General features: G+C 42.6%; 1 non-coding gene across 1 annotated transcript; it reads left to right on the top strand.

The window, feature by feature from the left end:
• Nucleotides 1-9,911: 9,911 nt before the first annotated feature.
• On the top strand, nucleotides 9,912-9,983 carry trnap-ugg. Its single transcript has one exon. It is a non-coding gene; the product is annotated as a tRNA-Pro (tRNA).
• Nucleotides 9,984-12,441: the final 2,458 nt, after the last annotated feature.

The raw sequence follows: 12,441 nt of genomic DNA on the forward strand, positions 1-12,441 counted from the left end.
AAGGCGAGAGACGCTGAGCAGTGAGCTCTTAACATGAAAACATGGTTAATGTTAAAAACAGACATTTCTGGCATAAAACTCACTTGTCATGTCAGAAAACTGAAAGAAAAACACATTTTATGACATGGACAACTAAATTGTTAATTTTGCTAAAGAAACCAGTACAATAATGAAACCGTCGTTCAATAGACTCAGAAAGCCTGATGGTGCGAGTCCTGCACTCCAGAAGCGCCCAATCGCTCTACAAAGGCGAGAGACGCTGTGCATAGAGCTCTTAACATGAAAACATGGTTAATGTTAAAAACAGACATTTCTGGCATGAAACTCACTTGTCATGTCAGAAAACTGAAAGAAAAACACATTTTATGACATGGATAACTAAATAGTTAATTTTGCTAAAGAAACCAGTACAATAATGAAACCGTCGTTCAATACACTCAGAAAGCCTGATCAGGTGAGTCCTGCACTCCAGAAGCGCCCAAACGCTGTACAAACACGAGAGACGCTGTGCAGTGAGCTCTTAACATGAAAACATTGTTAATGTTATAAACAGACATTTCTGGCATGAAACTCACTTGTCATGTTAGAAAACTGAAAGAAAAACACATTTTATGACATGGATAACTAAATTGTTAATTTTGCTAAAGAAACCAGTACAATAATGAAACCATCGTTTAATACACTCAGAAAGCCTGATCGTGCGAGTCCTGCACTCCAGAAGCGCCCACACGCTCTACAAAGGCAAGAGACGCTGTGCAGTGAGCTCTTAACACGAAAACATTGTTAATGTTAAAAACAGAATTTTATGGCATGAAACTCACTTGTCATGTCAGAAAACTGAAAGAAAAAATCATTTTATGACATGGATAACTAATTAGATAATTTTGCTAAAGAAACCAGTACAATAATGAAACCGTCGTTCAATACAATCAGAAAGCCTGATCGTGCGAGTCCTGCACTCCAAGAAGCGCCCAAACGCTTTGAAAAAGCGAGAGACGCTGTGGCAGTGAGCTCTTAACATGAAAAGATTGGCAATGTTATAAACAGACATTTCTGGCTTGAAACTCACTTGTCATGTCAGAAAACTGAAAGCAACACATATTTTATGACATGAACAACTAAATCGTTATTTTTGCTAAAGAAACCAGGACAATAATGAAACCGTCGTTCTATACACTCAGAAAGCCTGATCATGTGATTCCTGCACTCCAGAAGCCCCCAAACGCTGGAAAAAGGCAAGATACGCTATGCAGTGAGCTCTTAAAATGAAAACATTAGCAATGTTATAAACAGACATTTCTGGCATAAAACTTACTTGTGATGTCAGAAAACTAAAAACAAAACACATTTTATGACATGGACAACTAAATCGTTATCTTAGCTCAAGAATCCAATACAATAATGAAACCGTCGTCAAATACACTCAGAATGCGTGATAAGGCGATTCCTGCACTCCAGAAGCGCCCAAACGCTGTAAAATCCAACATCTGCCCAAGGATGGAGTGCAAAGTCTTTCTGACATCAAATTGCCCTTTTCTACCCGCAGGTTAGGTTTGTTGTTCTAGGGGTATGATTCTCGCTTTGGGTGCGAGAGGTCCTGGGTTCAAATCCCGGCCGAGCCCGTGTTTTACCATGATAGTTCAAATGTTCCCATATCTATCCACCTTGAAAACTCTGAGCTTTTTCTCTTGATTTTTAATCAGTCATGTCATTGCTAATAGAGAAAATGATTTCTGAGCACAAGAAAGTTGAGACATATCTTTGAACTTTGCTGGAGTCATTTTTATGATGTTCAGCTTCAAAATATTTGAGATTTGAGTTAAAGTCACTTTGCAAATAAAAAAAATAAATAAATGAAACTTTGACAAGATGAGTTCAAAAACAGTTCTTGCTAAGGTTATTATACAAACCTTGAGGTGTATCTGGCCACCGACCTTCATTGTCGAAGTCGTAGTTTTCCCAGTTGAAGCTTACAGAGAAAACAATGTGAATAAACATGTGGATATTATTAGAATTGTTCATGATTTGTTTTCAGAGACCATACATGTTTTGATCCTGTTGCTAGGAGAGGCAGAGAATCACCTCTTTACTCTTTGATGGGTTGACCCTTCGTGTTGCGTTAAGGATTGAGCTAGCTTGGATCCTGACTTCTGTGCCAAAAAATGGCATTTGCTGGCTTGTTGGTCTAGGTCTTTGATTCTCGCTTAGGTTGCAAGAGGTCCCAGATTCAAATCCCGGACGAAACCAGCCTTTACAAAGTATGCAAGGTATGCAAGGTATGCTGACTGTAAGGAGGAAGCTTCTGCCCAGAATCTTGTTGGTTTAGGGGTATGATTCTGTATTTTACAAAACTACGTCAAGCCGACTTGGGGTATTGGCATTAATACAAAAAACGCTAGCCGAGATGCCGACGGTAGGGACGAATCTTCTGCCCATAGTCTTGTTGGTTTAGGGGTATAATTCTTTATTTTACAAAACTACGTCAAGCCGACGTGGGCTATTGGCGTCAATCAGATTTTAATTTTCAACCAAACTCCAACATCTGCCCAACGATGGAGTCCAAAGTCTTTCTGACATCAAATTGCCATTTTCTACTTGCAGGTTTGGCTCGTTGTTCTAGGGGTATGATTCTCGTTTTGGGTGCGAGAGGTCCCAGGTTCAAATCCCGGACGAGCCCGCGTTTTACCGTGATCTGTCTCTAGTTGCGCTGCATTAATAAATATGGTTGCTGTCTCCCACATGAAATCAGAGCAATATAGAAAATAGTTCAAATCTTCCCATATCTATCCACCTTGAAAACTCTGAGCTATTTCTCTTGATATTTAATCAATCATGTCATTGCTGATAGAGAAAATGATTTCTGAGCACAACAAAGTTGAGACATATCTTTAATTTTGCTGGAGTTATTTTTTATGATGTTCAGCTTCAAAATATTTGAGATTTGAGTTAAAGTCACTTTGCAAATTTAAAAAAAAGAAATGAAACTTTGACAAGATGAGTTCAAAAAATTTCTTGCTAAGGTTATTATGCAAACCTTGGGGAGTATCTGGCCACCGCCCTTCATTGTCGAAGTCGTAGTTTTCCCAGTTGAAGCTTACAGAGAATGTCTTTGATGGGGTCACCCTTTGTTACCCGTTAATGACTGAGCTAGCTGGCATCCTGACTGCTGTGCCAAAAAACGGAATCTGCTGGCTTGTTGGTCTTGGTCTATGATTCTCGCTTAGGTAGCAAGAGGCCCCAGATTCAAATCCCGGACGAAACCAGCCTTTACAAAGTATGCCAAGTATGCTGACTGTAGGGAGGAAGCTTCTGCCCATAGTCTTGTTGGTTTAGGGGTATGATTCTGTATTTTTCAAAACTACGTCAAGCCGACTTGGGGTAGTGGCATCAATACAAAACGCCAGCCAAGATGCCGGCTGTGGGGACGAAGCTTCTGCCTATAGTCTTGTTGGTTTAGGGGTATGATTCTGTATTTTACAAAACTACGTCAAGCCGACTTGGGGTATTGGCTTGGGTGCGAGAGGTCTCGGGTTCAAATCCCGGACGAACCCAGCCTTTACAAAGAAAGGTACAGGTTGAATTGAGTAGTTGCTCCTATACTCTTGTCAGGAAGAAAATATTAATTTAGTTGGCGAAACTGGTGACTTGATTTTTGGCTCCTTGGTCTTAGGGGTATGACTCACTTCGAGTGCGAGAGGTCCTGGGTTCAAATCCCAGAAGAGCCCAGGTTTTACTTGCCATGCCTTTACTAAACATCGAAGGTGTGTTCTGCTTCTGCTGTAATCCTTTCCATAAATCCAGGTTCCTGTGGGTATTTTCTGAAATGCTTTATAGTCAGAACCTTGCTACATGTAGGCAAAAGCCATGTCGTTTCATTGTAGACGTATTGTTTAATTCTGAGTTTTACATATGCTGTATGCCTTTTCAGCAACTTATGCATCACCAAGTTCATGGTCTAAATACAACGCAAACTTGAGGGAAAGTAAAAATGCCACATGGCCCACACTGTTCATGGTAAATGACAACAGCAGGACGTATTCAACAAGGATTTTTGCAGAGAGTGTGACAAGTTCTGGTTTCTAAGCCCAGATGAGCTCTGGTTTAAACATGATTTAGAGACCATTCCTCTTTCATGGTTTGATCATTTGATTTGGTTTGGGGAAAAAGCCAGCGGAGATGCCGATTGTAGGGAGGAAGCTTCTGCCCACAGTCTTGTTGGTTTAGGGGTATGATTCTGTATTTTACAAAACTACATCAAGCCGACTTGGGGTATTTGCATTAATACAAAACGCTAGCCGAGATGCCGACTGTAGGGAGGAAGCTTCTGCCCATAGTCTTGTTGTTTTAGGGATACGATTCTTTATTTTACAAAACTACATCAAGCCGACGTGGGCTATTGGCGTCAATCAGATTTTCATTTTCAACCAAAATCCAACATCTGCCCAACGATGGAGTCCAAAGTCTTTCTGACATCTGTCTCTAGTTGCGCTGCATTAATAAATATGGTTGCTGTCTCCCACATGAAATCAGAGCAATATAGAAAATAGTTCAAATCTTCCCATATCTATCCACCTTGAAAACTCTGAGCTATTTCTCTTGATATTTAATCAATCATGTCATTGCTGATAGAGAAAATGATTTCCGAGCACAAGAAAGTTGAGACATATCTTTGAACTTTGCTGGAGTCATTTTTTATGATGTTCAGCTTCAAAATATTTGAGATTTGAGTTAAAGTCACTTTGCAAATTAAAAAAAATGAATGAAACTTTGACAAGATGAGTTCAAAAACAGCTCTTGCTAAGGTTATTATGCAAACCTTGGGGAGTATCTGGCCACCGCCCTTCATTTTTGAAGTCGTAGTTTTCCAAGTTGAAGCTTACAGAGAAAACAATGTGAATAAACATGTGGATATTATTAGAATTGTTCATGATTTGTTTTCAGAGACCGTACATGTTTTGATCCTGTTGCTAGGAGAGGCAGAGAATCACCTCTTTAATCTTTGAGGGGTTGACCTTTTGTGTTGCTTTAAGGACTGAGCTAGCTGGGATCCTGACTGCTGTGCCAAAAAACGGCATCTGCTGGCTAACAACCAACAGGTCTAGGTCTATGATTCTCGCTTAGGTTGCGAGAGGTCCCAGATTCAAATCCCGGATGAAACCAGCCTTTACCAAGTATGCAAAGTATGCTGACTGTAGGGAGGAAGCTTCTGCCCACAGTCTTGTTGGTTTAGGGGTATGATTCTGTATTTTACAAAACTACGTCAAGCCGACTTGGGGTATTGGCATCAATACAAAACGCTAGCCGAGATGCCGTCTGTAGGGAGGAAGCTTCTGCCCATAGTCTTGTTGGTTTTGGGGTACGATTCTTTACTTTAGATAGATAGATTCAACTTTATTGTCATTACTCAGTACAAGTACATGGCAACGAAATGCAGTTAGCATCTACCAGAAGTGCAAATAGTAGCAAATAGTGCAAAAAGAGACTGTGCAAGTGTGCAATAAATAGGTATAGTGCAACATTACAGTATGTAGAATAAATTACTTATAGATATGCAAAAAAATAGATTATAGGTGTGTAGATATATACATGAACATGTTGGAGATGTACACTGTATAGAATAACTGTTGCGATGTGTTGTTTACATGGCAGTAGAATGTTACATTTGTGCAGTGGTAATAATGATGAATAAAATAAAACAACAGCTCTGATTGGTGAGTGTGGTATGAAAGGCAGTGTTCATAGTCCGCTGCGTGCAGTATGAGTGGTAGTGTTATCAGCGAGGTGTGGAGTTCAGCAGAGTGATTGTGGAGGGAAAGAAGCTGGACCTGAGCCGACTGGTTCTGGCCCGGATGCTCTTGTATCTCCTCCCGGATGGAAGTAGGTTGAACAGTTTGTGGTTGGGGTGGGAGGGGTCCTTAATGATGCTGTGTGCTCTGCGCACACAGCGCTGGTGGTGAATGTCTTTGATGGCAGGGAGCTGCATGCCTGTGATGCGCTGAGCAGTCCTTACTACCCTCTGCAGGGATTTCCTCTCCGCCACAGTGGAGCTACTGTACCACACGGTCACACAGTTGGTCAGTATGCTCTCGATGGTGCATCTGTAAAAATTTGTGAGGATCTGAGGAGACAGCCGGTCTTGTTTTAGTCTCCTCAGGAAGTAAAGACGCTGCTGTGCCTTCTTGATGAGATGGGAGGTGTTGAAGGACCATGAAAGGTCTGCCGAGATGTGGATTCCCAGAAACCTAAAGCTGGACACACGTTCTACCTCTGCTCCGTTGATGTAGACAGGAGAGTGTGTGCAGCCCTTGGTTTTCCGATAGTCCACGATGAGTTCTTTTGTTTTGCCTGTGTTCAGGATGAGGTTGTTGGTGGTGCACCAGGAAGTCAGGTGCTGGATCTCCTCCCTGTAGGCCGATTCATCGTTGTTCCTGATGTGGCCAACCACTGTGGTGTCGTCTGCAAACTTGATGAAGATGTTAGATGTGTGCAGAGGAACACAATCGTGGGTGAACAGGGAGAAGAGCAGAGGGCTCAGCACACAGCCTTGTGGCACACCAGTGTTCAGGGTGATGGTGGTAGACATATGACTGCCCAATCTCACAGACTGGGGTCGGTCTGTCAGGAATTCCAAAACCCAGTTACACATGGGGGTGCTGATTCCCAGGTCGCTGAGCTTGGTGACCAGCCTAGTTGGGATGACTGTGTTAAAAGCAGAGCTGAGGTCGATGAACAGCATGCGGATGTAGGTGTTCCTTTCATCCAGATGGGTGAGGGCAGAGTGAAGAGCAGTGGAAATTGCATCCTCAGTCGACCTGTTTGCACGGTATGCAAACTGGTGGGAGTCCAGGGATGGTGGGAGCACTGTCTTTAGGTGGCTGAGGACCAGTTTCTCAAAGCACTTCATCACAATGGGGGTGAGTGCGACTGGGCGGAAGTCATTAGGACATGCAGCAGATGAGCACTTTGGCACCGGTATGATGGTGGATGTCTTCCAGCATGCCGGAACAGCAGCCTGGGCCAGTGATAGGTTGAAGATATCGGTGAAGACCTTGGCTAACTGTCCAGCGCACGCTCTGAGGACACGTCCAGGAACGCCATCTGGACCAGCAGCTTTGTGTGCATGCACTCTGCTCAGTACAGACTGTACATTATCAGTGGAAAGTGTGAGGGGGCTTTCATTGTGGGGAAGACCACTCCATGTGCTGTGTTGGTCATTCCTCTGGTCGAAACGAGCGTAGAACTGATTAAGCTCATCTGGGAGAGAGGCACTGCTGGCTGAGGGGGTCAGGGATGGAGGCCTGTAGCCAGTGATTGCCTGAATGCCCTTCCACATGCGGTGGGGGTCAGAGTTGTGGAAGTTCTCCTCAACAGACAGTTTGTACTTGGCTTTCCTAATCCCTTTTTTCAGGTTTGCCCTGGCTGAGCTGTAAGCCTTGGCATCACCAGATCTGAAAGCAGCATCACGTGCTTTCAGCAGTAGGCGAACCTCTGCATTCATCCAGAGTTTCTGATTAGGAAAGATTTTCAGTTATTTAACAGAAGGGACGTTGTCTATGCATGAGTTGATGTAACTCATGACTGCTGAAGTGTATGTGTCCAAATCTGTGTGAGATTCTGTGGTGGCTTGAGAGGAGAACACACTCCAGTCAGTGTTTTCAAACTGACGCTGTAGTGTAGAGATGGCCCCCTCTGGCCATACCTTAACAGTCTTTGTTGATGTTTTCACATGTTTGATGAGTGGCACATACTTCGGGAGCAGGAACAATGAGAGGTGATCGGACTGCCCCAGGTGGGGGAGGGGTACAGCCTTGTATGCCTCTGTGATATTTGTGTAGACATGGTCCAGGTTTTTGTCTCCTCTTGTTGGGCAGGAGACATTCTGATGAAATTTTGGCAGTACAGATTTCAGGTTGGAATGATTGAAGTCCCCCGCAACAATAAAAAGTCAGTCTGGATGCGCAGTTTGTTGTTTACTGATTGCCAAGCTCAGCTCCTCCATAGCTAGTTTAGCATTGGCATCAGGAGGGATGTAGGCAGCAGTAATAATAGCGGCTGAATGCTCTCTAGCCATATGAAAGGGGCAACACTTTATCATCAGGTATTCTAAGTTAGAAGAACACCGACGTTCAGTTTCTGTGGAGTCAGTGCACCACAGTTTGTTTACATAGATGCACAGACCCCCCCCTCTGCTCTTGCCGGAGTCCTCAGCCACTCTGTCCGCTCTGAACATGCTGCGCCCGTCCAGCTCCACCGCGGTATCGGGAATGTCGCTGTTCAGCCAAGATTCCGTCACAATCGTGACGTTACACTCCCTGATCCATCTCTGTGTAGTGGTCCATAGTCGCAGCTCGTCCATTTTGCCCGCTAGAGCCCGGACATTGGCAAGAAACAAGCTGGGAACCGCCGATCGGTGGGGGCTTAGCCTTAGCTTAGCACGTAGCCCCCCTCGCTTCCCCCGCTTTTGTTTGCGTTCTGCGCACCGGCGCCAGCTGCGCTCCGTTGGGGGAGCAGGCTGCGTTGCCCACGGTACTGCTGAGATTTCCAGAGGGAGTTCTAGATGGTTCAAAACTCCGTTGTTGCAGGTGAAACCAATGTTCAACAAAGCCTGTCGGCTGTAGGAAATGTATGCTAGGCAGTTTGTGGTAAAAAAAGTTGAAACCAGTAGACAGATAACTACTAGAAAGCGAAATCCGGAGAGACGCTGGGCCTCGCGTTGTGCACGCGCCGCCATCTTGAATTGACACTTTACAAAACTACGTCAAGCCGACGTGGGCTATTGGCGTCAATCAGATTTTCATTTTCAACCAAAATCCAACATCTGCCCAACGATGGACTCCAAAGTCTTTCTGACATCAAATTGTCGTCTTCTACCTGCAGACCGTGATCTGTCTCTAGTTGCGCTGCATTAATAAATATGGTTGCTGTCTCCCACATGAAATCAGAGCAATATAGAAAATAGTTCAAATCTTCCCATATCTATCCACCTTGAAAACTCTGAGCTTTTTCTCTTGATATTTAATCAATTATGTCATTGCTGATAGAGAAAATGATTTCCGAGCACAAGAAAGTTGAGACATATCTTTGAACTTTGCTGGAGTCATTTTTTATGATGTTCAGCTTCAAAATATTTGAGATTTGAGTTAAAGTCACTTTGCAAATAAAAAAAATGAATGAAACTTTGACAAGATGAGTTCAAAAACAGTTCTTGCTAAGGTTATTATGCAAACCTTGGGGAGTATCTGGCCACCGCCCTTCATTTTTGAAGTCGTAGTTTTCCAAGTTGAAGCTTACAGAGAAAACAATGTGAATAAACATGTGGATATTATTAGAATTGTTCATGATTTGTTTTCAGAGACCGTACATGTTTTGATCCTGTTGCTAGGAGAGGCAGAGAATCACCTCTTTAGTCTTTGAGGGGTTGACCTTTTGTGTTGCTTTAAGGACTGAGCTAGCTGGGATCCGGACTGCTGTGCCAAAAAACGGCATCTGCTGGCTCGTTGGTCTAGGTCTATGATTCTCGCTTAGGTTGCGAGAGGTCCCAGATTCAAATCCCGGACGAAACCAGCCTTTACCAAGTATGCAAAGTATGCTGACTTTAGGGAGGAAGCTTCTGCCCATAGTCTTGTTGGTTTAGGGGTATGATTCTGTATTTTACAAAACTACGTCAAGCCGACTTGGGGTTTTGGCATCAATACAAAACGCTAGCCGAGATGCCGACTGTAGGGAGGAAGCTTCTGCCCATAGTCTTGTTGGTTTAGGGGTACGATTCTTTATTTTACAAAACTACGTCAAGCCGACGTGGGCTATTGGCGTCAATCAGATTTTCATTTTCAACCAAAATCCAACATCTGCCCAACGATGGACTCCAAAGTCTTTCTGACATCAAATTGCCGTCTTCTACCTGCAGTTTTGGCTCGTTGGTCTAGGGGTATGATTCTCACTTTGGGTGCGAGAGGTCCCGGGTTCAAATCCCGAACGAGCCCGTGTTTTACCGTGATCTGTCTCTAGTTGCACTGCATTAATAAATATGGTTGCTGTCTCCCACATGAAATCAGAGCAATATAGAAAATAGTTCAATAGGTCCCAGATTCAAATCCCGGACGAAACCAGCCTTTACCAAGTGTGCAAAGTATGCTCACTGTAGGGAGGAAGCTTCTGCCCACAGTCTTGTTGGTTTAGGGGTATGATTCTGTATTTTACAAAACTACGTCAAGCCGACTTGGGGTATTTGCATCAATACAAAACGCTAGCCGAGATGCCGACTGTAGGGAGGAAGCTTCTGCCCACAGTCTTGTTGGTTTAGGGGTACGATTCTTTATTTTACAAAACTACGTCAAGCCGACGTGGGCTATTGGTGTCAATCAGATTTTCATTTTCAACCAAAATCCAACATCTGCCCAACGATGGAGTCCAAAGTCTTTCCAAAGTGTAGCTGCCATCGAGGTCAGAATAAATAAATAAATAATAGATTAATAAATATTAGGTTAAAAAATATAGTGTTCATAAATACATACATTTCTAGTAAAATAGTTAAATATTAGAAGCATAATTTCATATATTTCATGTATATTGTTTGTTTTGATAGGGGGGAACCAAAGTTTGCTGCCGCGGGTTGATAGGGTGTTACTTTTGAGGGTTATACTTGTAACATACTGGACCAAGCTAGCAGGCAGACACCTCGCTGATTCCTCTGCCTAAGATCAGCAATGATTAAGGAAGATTGGATAAAGTCCATAGTGCGTTTAAGGACTGAAGATTTCTAATTTTCTCTCAAGGGAAAGCGGCCAATAAGGTACATTTAATGTTTTCTGTTACTGTAATTTTGTAAGAGTGTAAAGATGTAATGTGACGAATTTCATGTAACAGTACGGTCGCGTTGTTCCTTTGAAGTCTTTATGTGGAAATAAGTTGTTTTTTTTGTTTTTTCTTTCTGTATGTCTAACAGTTCTCATGGCACACTATCATGCTTTGTGTGATTAAAGCCCGTAATACAAAGAACGACTTGGTTTCGTGATCTCGACTTGAGAGGGAATTACAGTGAGAACTCAGCCACCGCGACACGAGGGGAGAGCGTGAACAGCAGCCAGCAAGGAGCCTGCGCGCGCGTGCATCTCTCGTCGTCGGAGCTGTGAAGATGTGCGAGGTTTCGGCGGAGCCACTCGTTAAAGGACAGTATGCAACCTGCCGGTAACCTAAGCGAGTTGTGTGGTTATGCCAACGAGAAGCAAGTTTGAGCTAAGTTAAATGTGAACACGTGTGGTAGCCTCTACAACTGCTTATAGCACTCTTTGAGTTTGAAGATTCAGTCGGACCGATTGCACTCGCCATAAAGATATTTTCAAGGACTTGCATATTTCATTAAGGAATGCTTGCTAAGTTTGAAGTGTAATTAAGGTTTAATGTGATAACTTTTCTGATTATTCTATATTTGTTGCCTTTGATGTTCGCAAGTGTATATGTTAATGTTTATCAACATTAAGTAATTCTGAGAAGTATTTAGTTTAAAGGAGTACTATGGTATTTGCCTATTTTCAGTGATTCTAAGTTTAAAGAGTGCTCTCATTTAATATTCATCTGACACAAGTCTACGTGTATCTTGCCATATAGGGCATTTAATCTATCACTTTACATTCAAGCTGGTGTGATCTAACTGCAATATTATTATTTCATTTATTATTTGCCTATAGTTATTAGCCTTATTACTACATTAGTAATACTTTACATTTTTTATACTTTTACGTTTCAATTTCACAGAATAGCCTTTGAACATAGGCCACTGAAGGATAACGCGTGTAACTGATTTTGAAAATAGTTTCAAGGGTGAAACTTACTTTGATTTACAAGCTAATTTAATTTAAGCTATTTAAGGCTCCTTAAGGTTACTTATTAAACTCAGTTTAATTCTTAAAATACTAAAATGGCTGATAAGGACATTGCAACTGAAATGCAAGACCCAGACGTTCCTCATGAAGAAGAAGAGGAGTTTGTTCATGATGAACCTTTAGAAGAAAACTCTGCACAGGAAGTTGAAGTGAATACAGAAACTGATGTTACTGAGGACAAAAGAAAAAGAAGATTTACTGAAAAGGGTCAGGAGCTGCACAATGAAAAATTAAAGAAATTTCAACGCAATTTTGACAAAACATACGAGAAATGGAAAGTTCTTGCCAAAGAGGCTAAAAAAGCACTCTCCTTACCCAACTCAACCAAGGTTCTACATAAACACCAAATTCAAATTCACACTGCTGATCTCGAAGTAAAGGAACGCTATGAGGATGTTCGCAAATACAGTGTCCCGGACGCAGAAACCCAACGTCGGGTAGACACCTGTGATGCTGTATCAAAACAGCTGATTGAACGACTACATGTTCTACAGGATGAAGACACAGAAAAGCATTTACCCACTGTACGAGCACCATGGGGTAACACTGGCTCAGTGTT

This window comes from Pygocentrus nattereri, chromosome 14 (genome assembly GCF_015220715.1).
Source record: "Pygocentrus nattereri isolate fPygNat1 chromosome 14, fPygNat1.pri, whole genome shotgun sequence".
In the NCBI taxonomy this organism is placed as follows: Eukaryota; Metazoa; Chordata; class Actinopteri; order Characiformes; family Serrasalmidae; genus Pygocentrus; species Pygocentrus nattereri.